Here is a 14,034-nt window from a genome sequence, read left to right as displayed (position 1 = left end):
AAAAAATAACCTTTAGTTAAAAATGTGTTATTGAACTTCTAACTCGTGAGAGTGTCAAAGGCTCTTTGCTACACATTGACAGAGTTTAAATGCCTTCAGGAGCCAAGATTTTTCTTTAAGCATACCTCAACGAACAGACTGCAATTCAGGATTCCTGAGACTCATTTTCCACTGTTCCGAGGCAGCATGTTGAAATGGTAATAGTCAGTGTTTTCAGAAAGATTAGGTCTCTGTCAGAGGATTGTTAATCTTCTTTTTAGGGAGGATCAGGGCTACATACCATGTGGGGACGGCCTGAATACGAGGGAACGAGATCAGAATGGGAAGTGGCCCTGACATTTTATCCTGTGACCTGCTTCTGTTTGCACACCTTTATTAACTGTTTCATTTGTACTCCCACGAGGAACCGCGTTAAAATACCAAATTCGACTCGACAACAGAGACTGTCTTTCGCCAGGCCCAGGATTGTCGGGGAGTTTGCAAACCCGTTTTTCATCAGTTTATGGTTAACAGCCATAAAATGTTCCATCCTCAGCTTGCACCATATTGGATGGAGGTGCTACGGGAGACAACAGCCATCACCATGAAGATTATCCACGTGCGACAGTCAACTGAATATATTTGGACTACTTATGGAGGTGAGCGTCCGTGAGGAGGAAGTAGAATTTATTAGTCAATGAATTGACTTCTTACTGTCTAGAACAGGGATTGGCAACCTTAGATACCAAAAGAGCCACGTGAGCTATCAACTACAGATAACCATAATAAAAAATAAAAAGTGACAGCCAAAAAACTTCTTTTGATGTCTGATGTGAGGATAACACTGCATATGTCCTTTCTTTATATCAGTGTGTTTAATATATATACAGTATATATATATTTTTTTGGGGGGGGGTGGGGTCATTTTTGAAACGAATCAAATGCTGCAGGGAACACAAAATTGTATTTCTGCATGTAACAAAAACATTTTGAACTCTGGAAAAAAAAAAGACACTGGGTTGAAGCTTTTCAATTTCTATTGGAGTCCATCTCATGTTCCTGAAGTTAAAAGGGCCTAATTTAAATCAACCACCTGTCGTGAACCAAAACGGTTTTCTTTGGTGTTCAATCATCATTTTCTCGCCTGTGGAACCTGCAGTCATATCTCAATTTATTGTTAAACTTGTGAATTCAAAAGGACTATTTCACTTAATGCAAAATATATTATATATTTGCAAAAATGATAGGCATTTGGATATTTATTTCAATTAGTATAAGTATAAAGTATAGTTTTTTTTAATTGTGCACAAAATGAGCCAACCAGTGATGGCCAAGTGGGCGTGTCATAACTAACTGACATGTTGAGTCGGGTGTGTCTTAACGTCCGTGGCAGAGGCTCCGTCGAACCCCTGAGACTGATTCACCGAACCCCTGGGATTCGATTGAACCCACGTGAAGAACCACTGACCTAAGGTATACATTTTAAGGATGTTCCCGAGCCCCGCTGACATGCCCCAACCCGAGAAATGTGACACGATAAGGGCACAGCATTGTTTTTTGTATGTGCCCATAAAAACACCTATTATGAGGCAAAACATTTGACTTGTTGAAATGCAAGGTCAGCCTCACCGGGCACGCAACCGATGGTGGCAGAGCTGGTTGCTCTGCTTCAGCTGGCTTTCTTATTCATCAGATCACGAGTGTCGTAAATGTCCAAAGAACAGCGCTCAGAAGGAAATAAAGAATAAAAGAAAGAAGGAAAGAAAATGTTTTGTTTTGTTTTCTTTTTTAATGAGAGGCTTATGTTTGTTTGTTTTGTCCAGATCTTAACAGACTACTTCCTGGTTCATGAATGTCATAAAACTGTCCGAGCAGACAAAGGGGGCTATATTTTGGTCCTGGGTTTGTGGGGCAGCTTTTCTGTCTATTCATTTAGTAGGCTACTTTCTAACTCATGGAGAATGATGTCAGACGGTACAACTGGAACTCTCCCATTCGCATTCCGGGGTGGGTGGAATAGTTCCAACGTCACGAACATAGCAGAATATTGAAGGAACAAAACCAAAATCCTTCAAGTCTTGCTTTTATCCAGATTTCCACCAGAATGCCTTGCACCAAAACCTCCAATTGGTTGAGCGTTCCTAAAACAAGATTTCTTGCTTTCACGACCGTCTCCTTGGCGGAGATAATAACTGACACTAGTGCAGCACCAGAAACAAAACTCTCAGCATGTAATGGAAAGGAGCAAGCAATAAACTTGTGTTGTTTACCGTATATAACATACACCTGCTCATTTAAGAGCGAACACCGAGCGCCACTGCAAACATTAAAATGGCATGCAGTCTTAATTACAGTGGCTCTTTGGGCCTTGCGGGGGCCGACACCTGATAAGCAGCCGCACTGTAACATTTATCATTTACAAACAATGAGAACCAACTTCCCATATCACGCTTCCTCTCACGATCAACAACGCCAGCTGGACACAGCGCATGGGCAAAGATGTCAACACAGGAGAAGCGCATGCGAGGTTGGAAAAGGACAGCGTTTCAGGAAGTAGAGGACAAAAGACAATGACATGAAAACAACGAGGCATACAATGATGCTGATAGCCTCACAAGGACACACACGCCTGCATACACAAACAACAGGTCAGATACTGTATCTCTCTCTTATGTTTACGGGACGAACATCCACAGCAGAATGTGGTGGGGGCAAGACGCTTGCAGTGAGCAAACCTAAGCAAGTCAACTTTTTATTTTGGGCACGCTCGTGTTCCTTCAAGCATTTATAACGATATATTGGATTTATGCGATAACTTCCACTGTCGCGATCAATTTGTTAAATCAGACTTGGGTTGTTTTGTATTAAAGCAGATTGAAAATGACAGTGGCAATGTTTTTTGGTTTTTGTTAATAAAACTGCTAGGGCAGAGCTAAAAGACATGAAAAAAACAGACAGCTATCAGATTAAAACAAACTTGTTTTGTTTTTGTAAGCTTTTTTCTCCCACTTTAATTCAAAGACAATTTGGCAGCGCTGCATTTCATTGAACTGTGGAGTGCCTGAACGCTCCCATGGGCTAACAACTAAGATAACAAAAGCCCAAAAATAAAATAGGACAAGCCAAAGCTTTGCTGTGTGTACTCTTTCACGTGGTAAGTGGGGAAGAACTGAAGAAATAAAGAATGAAACGGGGAAAAAAACATAGAACTGGATCTCCTAAAGCGGTATTCTAAAGCAGGGGTACCCAAACGCCGGGCCGCAGACCGATACCGGTCCGCGAGTCATTTGGTGCCGGACCACACAGAAACAATAAATAACTTACACTCCTTCCATTTTATTCATTTCGGAATCTGAAAGCTGTTTTATCTTTTATTTTATATTTGAAAAATTCTCCGTTATATCAGTCTACAATATGTTACTCTTGACGGAGGTGAATGTGCGCTTTTCGGTCACGGGATAAGTTACCGCATAAAAAAGAAACGTCTTTGAAAAGTTTTTCGGGAAGGGGAAAAGGCCCAGCCAGGAGACAGAAGAGGAACCTCCGACTTTCAAGAAAGAGAAGGCTACATTCAATAGACAGTATCATGAGTCCTATTTCAAATACGGCTTTATCTCAACGGGAGATTCACACGCACCAAGCCTACTCTGCATAATAAGTGCCAATGGTGAGTCTTATTTTTCATGCACTTTTTAATTTGCGGCGTATCTTATTTTGAAGGCATGTTTAAACGTTACCATAGCGACCAGAGAATGTTGCAGCCAGATAGGACGTTCCTCGTGTCATGATTCGTGTTTATTATTATGTTTTGAAAATACCACACTTTTCATGCAGATAATATCATATTATATTGTCGTATCTGTCCGGCCTCAAAGGCCTGTCCCTGAAAATATTGTCTGACATGAAACCGGTCCATGGGGCAAAAAAGGTTGGGGACCTCTGTTCTAAAGCAGTAATCAAAACAGGTAAGATTTACTATTAACAATAAAAACATTTCCTAATTACACTATAGAAACACCAATTCATTGTCTATTCCTCTTGGACTCTTCAGGATCACTTAAACAGGACAATGTTTACCGACTCCAAAATAATTTGCAGTTATGAAAAATAATGCTTTTGAAAATTCAAAGATTGCACCCGACAGTGGCGATGTGTGTGTACGCGCGTATTTTTATTATAATAATCCTTTTCTTTATCATAAAGGGTGAGACAAGCTGCATCACTGTCTAATGCAGGGGTGGGCAATTCCAGTCCTGGAGGGCCGCTACCCTGCATGCTGTCCATCTCTCCCTATTGCAACACACCTGATTCAAATGAACAGGTTCAATATCAGGCTTTGTTGAATTTGAATCAGGTGTGTTGCAACGGGGAGAGATGGAAAACGTGCAGGATGGCGGTCTTCCAGGACTGGAACTGCCCCCCCCCCCCCGTGGTCCTAATGGAAAGTGAGCATTGTTTTGGGTGTGTTCATAAAGTCAGCGGTCAAAGTCTGTTGCTGAATGAGTATCGAACAGAGGCAGCTGAAATATTGTCTGTCCTCCCAGCTCACCTTCACTGCCAACACACCCACACACACTCGCCTCCCCATTTGCATGCCATCTCGCTATGTAAGCCGAGTCCTCCCCCTCCCCCGGATGTGCAATTCCTGACACTCATCAAAAGTGTCATGAGACGTTCCTCAACTCTGTATCAAAATGCTTACGTCTAAATTATGTAGTCAATATAGGTGCATTAAAACACACACCCAAGGGGAGTCATGGAAAGCCCCGCCCCCCTCTGGAACCTTTCAATGAAACGTGACAAGCGAGAAACCAGTCCAACCTGACCAGGAACCTTGGGGACCAGCCACTCACAAAGACAGGACCTTCACTTCCTGTATTTCCAAAACATAGCAACCGATAAAGCAGCCCATCACAGACATGCGAGGGTTTCGTTAGCGGGGAATTCTTGGACTGATCTGTCGCACAGGTGCTTGCATGCCCAAAAGTAGGACATCTTTCAGAAAGCGACCACATGTTAGATCATGAGAAATGCTGATTTACAAGCAGAGAGCCACACAAGCGCCATGTGTCTCACACCAGAGACCGTATACTTTATTTGTCCCTGATGTGGTCTTGTGCCCACCCCCCGCCTCCCCTATGCAATCAAACACAAAGTGGAGATGCTGCACATGCCTCCCCAGGCGACACAAGTATGTGATATTTCAGCAGAGGGTGTGAAGCTCTTCCTCTGGGCTCCACTAAGACTACAAAATAGACTATTTTAGGCTACTTTGTGTCATAAGATGTTTCATCTTGTACTCCCTCCTTACTCCAGGTACTAATCCATAGGCATGCATATTAAATTGCCTTAATGTCTTCATCTTCCCTCATCTTTCTCTTTGGAACATTCCCTCCTGTCCTTTGCAAAGGAAAGAAATCCCATCGTGCTGTCCGGTACTGTTTCGCAAAATTTACCACACAGATGTGCATGCTCGCATAACAATTTAGCCAGGCATATGTGTCCTTCCTTAATCCATCTGAGCATGAGCATGAGCATGAACACAGGCAATAAATACAGCTTGCCGACTCAGCACTTTGATTCAGTCTGAGGATCATACCTTTGCCGCATCTTTTTTGGAGTCCTCACAGAAACGGACAGCAGACAGAAAAGCTTTTATGCTTCAACTTCACATCAGTCACCATGTTTGGAAAGCGCTTGCCTAAATATCTTGAACTGTGTCAGTTACACAATATAAAAGGAACTCGAATATCCATACAAATGTGCAGGTTTGGACCTGTTCGTGTCGTCTGACACCTGACCCAGCATTTCCAGTTCCAAATTGGCTGAAAGGAAAGACATTTCCCATGACTATTAGCATGATGAAAGGGACGTCAAGGTGCACATGTTGCCATTTAAAGTCATCACTAAAATTCTTTATGATTGTCATGACAGCAACTGGCCTGCGAGGGTGGTTCATTGTGGTTTCAAGTTAACGTTTGCCTTTTTATGTGGGGCAGCGTCATTCACATTAAAAGGGTAGAAGCATGTTTTGTGTGAGCAAGCAGCTGCTGCGTTCCATCAGAAAAGCACGGGAGATGTGATTCCAGATGTAGGAAAGAGGCCGGTGAACGGAGATGATAGGGTCGACGACCCCAGTGACAACCCCCATCTGCCCCCCACCCCCACCCCTCACTGACCTCCGCCTGTGCCCCGGAGCTCCATGGGCCTCAGTAGAGGGGGTTCATCTCGCCACCCCACTCCATTACTGCCGTTTTTTTCAGGCTGTCATTCCCCATCTCGCCGCCTTGTTGTGTCTGGGTTGAACGGTTGGGGGCGGGGGTCAGTTCAAAATGGTTGTTAAGCTGAGCGGCTGGCCAGCCTCGATGGGCCTTCGGCTTTGAAGTGAGGACTCGCTCAGAGGCGCAGTTCAGACCTGCCATTGACATACATCTTGTGTGATCCAGTCGAACAAGAATGGCCCATACAAATGCACCCTGGACCGTTAATACACCGGCCATTCGGGAAGATTTACATATTCTCCTGAAACTCCCAATGGCCACCTCGTACCTCCTGGAAAGTATAAGCAGAATGAATATTGAGCTCTCACTGTTGATTACTTTTTCGATTCCGCGATAAATCTGAGAAAAGTTCTATCAAAAACCTTGACCATAAGCCATGGACCACCACAAAAAATAAAACATTCAAATGTAAGCGATATAACAATAACAAGTAATACTTGATGCTTATTTATTAATAACTCATTCACTCCCAAAGACGTATTTAGATGTCTTTTCAGATGCCACACAATTAATCCCAGTTCCTCATTTTATAGTGACTGTACTTGAAAAGGGTATGAAAGGCCATTTTGAATGAGTTAAGGGGCATCAGCGTCTTCCCTTCACACTTAATTTCTTGTGTGCCTTTCTTGCGTACTCTCAGAGTGCAGCGATTCTCCCATCCATGCACAACCTGGAAATTCATGCACAACCACCAAAGATGCATTTTTCGGTGAAGTCTGTGGGCGTCCCAAATTTCCAAATCGTGCAGTATTACTGAGACGTGAACTCCGCAGGGATCCATTTGGAAAATAAGACTTCAAATGGGAAATGAACCTGCGCAGTGGATCATGAATTTATGTTGATCGTTGCCAGTGATGTGTGTGCGGCTTAGCTTCACTGTACCTTGAAGGAGCTTTTGTTTCATTAACTTTTTAATAAATCTGATACAAGCAATTTCATCAGAATACCATGCACCTGACTAAACGCTGAGGAAAGTGAGTGAAAGTTGAACAGGTTGACAAGAGACGCAATTTGGGTGGCACCCACGTGATCATTTGAAAATCTAACTCGCGACCCATTAGTACGATGGCTGTATTGTTTGTGATCGGCGCTTCAACTCCAAGCCCCTTCAGTATGTGGAAATGCTCCTCACAGGTGAAGAAAAAAAAGTAACCTGACACTGAACTTGGGTGTGAGCGCGAACGGTCGTTCACCTGTGTGTGCACTGCAATTGGCTGGCAACCAGTTCAGGATGTACCCCGCCAACTGCCCACTGAGAGCTGCGAAAGGCTGCGGCACGCCGGCGATCCTTGTGAGGATCAGCGGATCAGATAATAGATGGATGGATGGAAAACCTTAAGTTTTAACAGCCTTTTGTGTCACTTCAGCCATTTAGTTCCTTTACAAAATTGATTTTTTTTGTTCATGGAAAAAGAAAGGCAATCATTATTATTAGTAAGATCATGCACGTTTGCTCCACCATAATTTAAAACCAAACCAAACCAAATCACATCAGCAGGAATTGGAGAGAAGTGTGTCTGTGCGACCAGAAACAAAGAGCAAAGTTGTGCTCTGAGCCTGCTGATACGATAGTCAGACCCGAGTGCTGTCTGCTACTTTCTGCTTGGCCTCGTGGCCATGGGCAGTAATGGGCCTGAATGCTCGTCTGAGCTTTGAAGTTTTTGGTTATTAGCCAAGCGTGGTGCTGTACCTGCAGCCATCTGTGACGAAGCCGCAAGCTGCAGCCCTCCCTTCCACTTCCTTCAGAGCGGGTAAACTTGAGTCAGGAGTGCAAGCTCGGCTCACAATGTGGACGCTCTAACTGTCGATCTTTCAATGAATTGCATCCATCTCCCTCATCTTATTACATTTTCTGTCCCATCTCTCCACTCAAACGGTCGTGTTCCTCGGACATGAATGCGTAATGAGGAATCAATTAAAATCGGAAAAAAGTATTTTTCATTCAGCTTTAGGTAATAGTTGTTGAATGTTTAAGGTTGGGAACATGACTACCGGTACCTTTTGTACATTAATCATCATTTAATTTACTGATTATTTGTTGCTATTGTTATTTATTTCGAATGGGATGGGAGACTCTTTGAGTGTTCTCAACTCCTTTTTGCACACTGTAAAAAAAAAAAAAACAATTTTTTGGGGCAGTGAAGTATTCACGATTTTAAAATATAAATAATTGGCATGTGTGGCAACAATGTTAGTTAGCACAACCAACTTGCAATTTCTGAGTTGATTTTCCTCATAGCTTTAAGTTGGGAGAGAATACGAGGGATAATTAGTGATGCAAACTCATGCTTTTTGTTGTGAAATGCGGGAAAGCCAATATTATCTGTATATTAATATTCACAACAGCAACATTTAAAATATTTTTGTTGAAAATTTATCAAAGTTTGTTGCCATGAAATTTTGAATTCACCCAACCTTTTTTATTTTTTTACAGTGTATGCATTTTGCATTATACTGCGCAGAACACAGCTGACTGAAGGAGTTGCGTGAGAGCGTGGGTGTAATTAAACTTCTCATTGCTGATGTCAAGTTCTTACTCAGACTCCATTTTGTCTCAATTACGTCAAGTAATTTCACACAACCAAAATATAATTTTAAAAAAAACAAACAAACAAATGGATTGCTCGGCCTTAATTTTTACATAATGTTTAATTCCTTTAGGGTGTTGGTTCAAACGTTTCCTTTTGACTTGTTCTACTGTGTGACACTCACTCAAGTGGACAAGGCTGAACAATGTGGGGCGAGATGAAGCCAGAAAATCTCTTTCAGAGAATGACATGTCCGATGAAAAATGGAGGGCAAAGAAAAACAAAGGGATTATGAACAAGGACAATCTGTACCAAAATACAACTTGATGGTTTTGGTGTGGGGGGAGGGGGTGGATTAGTGTTGGAACAAAGCAAGTTGACAAACCAAGGGTAGACGGTGGCGAAAAGTTAATGGGTGGCAGAGCTCATGTTTAAGAAGGGCAGAAAAACTGCAGTAGCCAGCCCTTATCAAAGCAGGACACGCAGACACGCACACACGCACACACTTACAAGCGCACACTACATGTGCTGTCCAATCTGGCAATCCGGCTTCTGATAAAGTGTCACATAGGCACCATGTGTGCTGGCCAGTGGCCTCTCAGTTTATCAACAAACAGAGCAGGATGGAGGGACAGATAAAAAATGTAGGGGGTGGGGCAGGCAAACATCATGCATGTGTGAGAATTGAGAGGCTCACTGGCGGTTGATGGGAGACGGCAAAGTGAGCATGCAATGCGGAGTAATTAAAGCATTATACTATCCCAGCCGTCTTCGGGCAGTAGGCGGCGGACACCCTGAACCGGTTGCCAGCCAATCGCAGGGCACACAGAGACGAATAACCATCCACGCTCATACCCACAGCTAGGACCTGCCAAGGATGTTTTTGAAATGTGGGAGGAAAACTGAGTACCCGGAGAAAATACATACAATACAAACACATGTACCGCATACATGCATACATACATACACACACACACACACACACACACATATATATATATATATATATAAACAGACTATATATATATATATAGAGAGAGAGAGAGAGAGAGAGATAGAAAATATAGATATGTATGTGTGTGTCCCACAAGAGTACAATTATGGTAGACATTTTTAAAAGTGCTTGTCTATGAAAATGCCAAAAGAAAGTAAACTCCACTCATGTGCAGAGTTTAAAAATTTTTAATAAAAATAGAGCCCATGGTGTCCTCGCCGTTCTCAGTCCCCTGTTTGATATTAGAAACAAACAGGCAAGTATTTCCTTAATGCAGCACGAAAGAATAAGTATTTACATTACGTATTTTTCAGACTATAAACCACTACTTGTTTTCCCAAGCTTTGAACCGTGCTTCTTTTAATGTGACACGGTTAATTTATGAATTTTTACTGACAAGTTTCAAGTCTCAATACATTTCCCCATAGTCTCGTAACATCTGACCAATGAAATTACCGAACATGACACAGTAAACCAATGAAACTGTCCCGAGTCTGGCCTCATGCTGAATATTCATCAGCCATTTTTGGTTGGAGTGCGCACGCGGGCCACCTTAAATGTCATCGTATGTGTGCGAAGCGGTACTCGGCTATGTAGGAGGTAGAGTGAATATACAGGATATAAGAGAGCATCGTGAGTTGGGTTTAATGAGGATAGGGAACAAGGGCCATAAATACAGTCATCCCTGTAGTATGACCCACGTCTCTCTGTTGTTTGTTTGGCGACAGGCTACCACCATTGCTAGCAACTGACGACAGGCGCTAACGGCTAACCACGGAAGACATTTTTGGCTAGGGAGCGATATCCGCTGTCTCGCAAACATGTAGCAACAGCTGTTCAAAGGCTGCATGGTCACAGACTAATGTGCACTGTTGCCTGGGGAAGCTTGTCAACAAATTGGCTTTGACTCAGTTTTTAAAACTCCATCACTGTAACCTTTCTTTGCAAATGCCCCATGTTATAACTTTGGAGCGGCTATTAATGCAAAGTGGCCAATGTATGTACAAATTTGTTTTTATGGCTAGATTTTGCAATTGCGGCTTTTAATCAAGTGTGTTTTGAAATTACGGAAATTGCACTAACATTGCACCCAGGGTCCTTTGTTCACGATTAGAAACGATGATGTCTGTCCAAAATACCACATTCAAAATGTGACCATTACAACTGCAGCAACTGCAGCGAGCAAGCGGCACAAACGCTCTGTATTTTTGGGAGCACTTACCTGCGAGAGCACCTGGTCTCTGTGATGAAAATGAACAAAACATCACATTGTCACCTCACTAATGAACACCTGCAGTCCATCCTGAGAGTCTTTGGAGCACTGAACTTCACCCCAAACCCAAACATTGATGAACTTGACAGCATGAAATCAAAGAAAATGAAATTGTTTTATTTGACCGAAAAACCCAACAGCAGAATGTTCATATTTAAAATTTTTATTATTTTGACAGTAGCTGATTTTTATGCAGAGCAACACATTTTAAGTTAGTTTAAGTGTAATTCATTTTGGAATGATATGTTATCACTCTCTTTCAATTCACAGTTGTTATTAAAAAACATTTCGTTTTAGTGTCTTCCATAAATTTGGGTTTTGTTCGGCCCAGGCCTAACGTGTGCTTTGAGTTTTGGCCTTCTGTGCGATTGGGTTTGACGTTGGTGCTCGAGGAACAATTGTCTAATTATTGCTTATTTGGCCAGACAAAAGGGCTTATTCACTTACTTGCAAGCGGCAACATGTAATTTTTTGTTTGAACTGCGGCTCACATCAAAGCACAAGATGTGTCAGATGGTTCAGAACCTCTCCATATCGCAATTAATTTCAACATTGGTCTGGCAGTTTCACGACAAAGAACAACATTCACCAGATTTTTTTTCTCTTATCCTGCTGAAGCCTAAACTACAAAGGGGTTCTTTTTTAGGGGGTTGGCAAAAGGAAAAAGAAAATAGTTTCCTAAATGCTACAAATCCATTTCAAAACAAAGTGGGCGCAAGTGAACGCAAGCAATCACAGATAATCTTCTTATACCCAGTGGGCTAAAAACCAAATGTGTTTTCAGTTACTATTATGTACACAAAGCATTGTTCGGTGCACTTCTGCTTTTGAATATACCATCGACTCATCGGCCACATCGTGAGGTGCACCCGCACAGTTTAATGCAATGCAGCTGATGTGTTCTTCAAACCTTCAGCTTTTTTTTTTTTTTAAACAACAGACTACAACTCCAATTATTAAATGAAATCATCACTATCCAGATATCATCACATTGTGTAGATGAACTACCTCGACTGGACAAAAAAAAAAAAACGCAATAATAAAATACAAAATGATGCATTCATTGCAGCCGTGTATGTCGAGCAATGGGTGTGATGCCCAGTGTACCTTTCCGCCTGACTGGGGGTCATTACTTCCCCTCCGAGTCAGAAGCAGCTGTTCCAAACTGACACCGGGCATCAACAGCAGCGCTAAAGAAGAAAAGGGGCCCTCAAAACACTCACTCTTCCACTTTGATCTAAATTAACTGTCAGCAACTGATGTGGTCGGGACAGCCATGCTTTCAGAGTTTTCCAAAGGTCTGCAAAATGTGTCAGGAGCACTAAAATAGGAGACTCGAGTGACGGCGGAGAGCATGAGAAACAAATCTCTGAAGTATTTTAAGTTAATGTAAAGAAGACTTAGATGAGTACTGGTGCGAAGTACTTAAGGTAAAAACCAACAAGTTGACTCGATTGAAATTGAGCCTCCTGTGGCACGCTGATGTCTTCCGTCTTGTCCATCTCTCCGTTTCCAAAACCCCCCGAGCCCACCAGTGAATTATTATGAGAGCTCAAGTATTCCAAGTCTTTAGCACATAGTTTAGCAAGTCGGCAGCACAAAGAACTGTATTTTCTCTCTCTCGCTTCCACCGGTTCACCACTTCCATAATAATTTCTGAACAGGCCACTTTTAGAAAAGTCATCAAGCAGACATATATGAAGATATGAGATATGAAAACATGGATGGACTGTATGAACAAAAGTTCTGGAACATGCCTCTTTACAATGTCAGCATTTTTAATACACGTGTAGAAACTGTTTGAGGAAGGCCCTTTTCTGTTCCGATAGGACTATCTGTGCCCCTGTGCTTGGTTAGACGAATTCGGTGCAGAAGAAATCTGATCAAGTACCTTTCCAATGAACACGAACTGAACGTGTGAAAACACCAGAATATGCACAAACAGTTCCCACGGACATAAAATCTTCCCAGAAGAGTGGAAATACAACTACAAAGCACAAAGTAAAACTACCGAGACCAACGTTTGCTCCTCGGTGACCACCTAACCCGTACGCTAAGCAACGACTGCTCTTCGCTGCAAGCTATTCACATGTCACCTAATCTCTTGCCAATATTTATGTTCTCCTCTGTCCTAAGGCCTGAACTCAAGACGCCACCCTGAAAGACTGGGAATCCATCCCCACAAGGTGTGGCCCGGCCGTGGACTGCCAAAGCCCAGAGAGCCCTTTCCTGCAATTCTAATCACGGTTTAAAAAGGCACAACCTTGGACTGTAATCCTAGGTCGCGGCCTATGAGGAAGAGATCAATCAAGAACTTCCAAACAAGGGTGAGCGGAGGAAGGAGGGAGATGGAGCTGAGAGTCATTTCTGGGAAAGTCACTCTATCCTATGAGGAGAAACTTCCTTCCAAGTCGGGGCAACGTACATTCCTTGCGCCAACATTCTCCTTTGTGTAGATCGCACAAGGTAAAAAGTCACATCTGGGTTCATTCATCAAACATCCATCTGGCCCTGACGATTGCAGTGCCAGTTACTACCTTTGTCCTCAACAGGGTCTGAGGCACACGTTTGCCCATCTGTCTGGACATGAACGAAACAATCCTCCGTGGAATATTGCTTGACCTCTGAGCACATGTCTACTTAGCAAGCAGGTGACAGCATATACACAAGCTTATGCTGTGCACATGCGTGTATGCACTTGAAACTCCAAACATGGCCTCTGTTTGGACTAAAGACAAACATACTATAAAGCAGCAGGCACATCGACATTTCATGAGTAAAATGTCTAAATTGAACTGTTGATAGCAGGAAGAAAAACATGTCTTTGTGCTTGTCCAGCAGTGTGTTAGCAGGCCACATCCTGATTAATGGAAAATGTTGCAAAACAAATACATAGACATTTTTAACCTCAGGTTGAGAAGAATGATTCAATTGTAACTCAAAGGGCAAACAGAAATAAACTCCTCATACAAAAGAAAA

The 14,034-nt window shown here is 42.5% G+C and overlaps 1 protein-coding gene and 1 long non-coding RNA gene across 6 annotated transcripts in view; one reads left to right on the top strand and one right to left on the bottom strand.

The window, feature by feature from the left end:
- Positions 1 to 14,034, bottom strand: part of hipk2 (homeodomain interacting protein kinase 2) — an 84,550-nt gene that overhangs the window by 67,816 nt on the left and 2,700 nt on the right. The window lies entirely within an intron of this gene.
- LOC147205945 (uncharacterized) lies at positions 137 to 14,013 on the top strand. 2 transcript variants are annotated; one of them, XR_015100769.1, is made up of 3 exons: positions 137 to 638; positions 13,192 to 13,241; positions 13,337 to 14,013. It is a non-coding gene; the product is annotated as an uncharacterized LOC147205945 (long non-coding RNA). The 2 variants fall into 2 exon arrangements; XR_015100768.1 differs by having other exon boundaries at positions 13,192 to 13,521; positions 13,608 to 14,013.

This window comes from Hippocampus guttulatus, chromosome 4 (assembly GCF_054856545.1).
Source record: "Hippocampus guttulatus isolate MCC_2025c chromosome 4, RoL_Hgut_1.0, whole genome shotgun sequence".
Classification (NCBI taxonomy): Eukaryota; Metazoa; Chordata; class Actinopteri; order Syngnathiformes; family Syngnathidae; genus Hippocampus; species Hippocampus guttulatus.
Note: the sequence above shows the minus strand (reverse complement) of the source record. Positions and strands in the feature narration are given on the sequence as shown.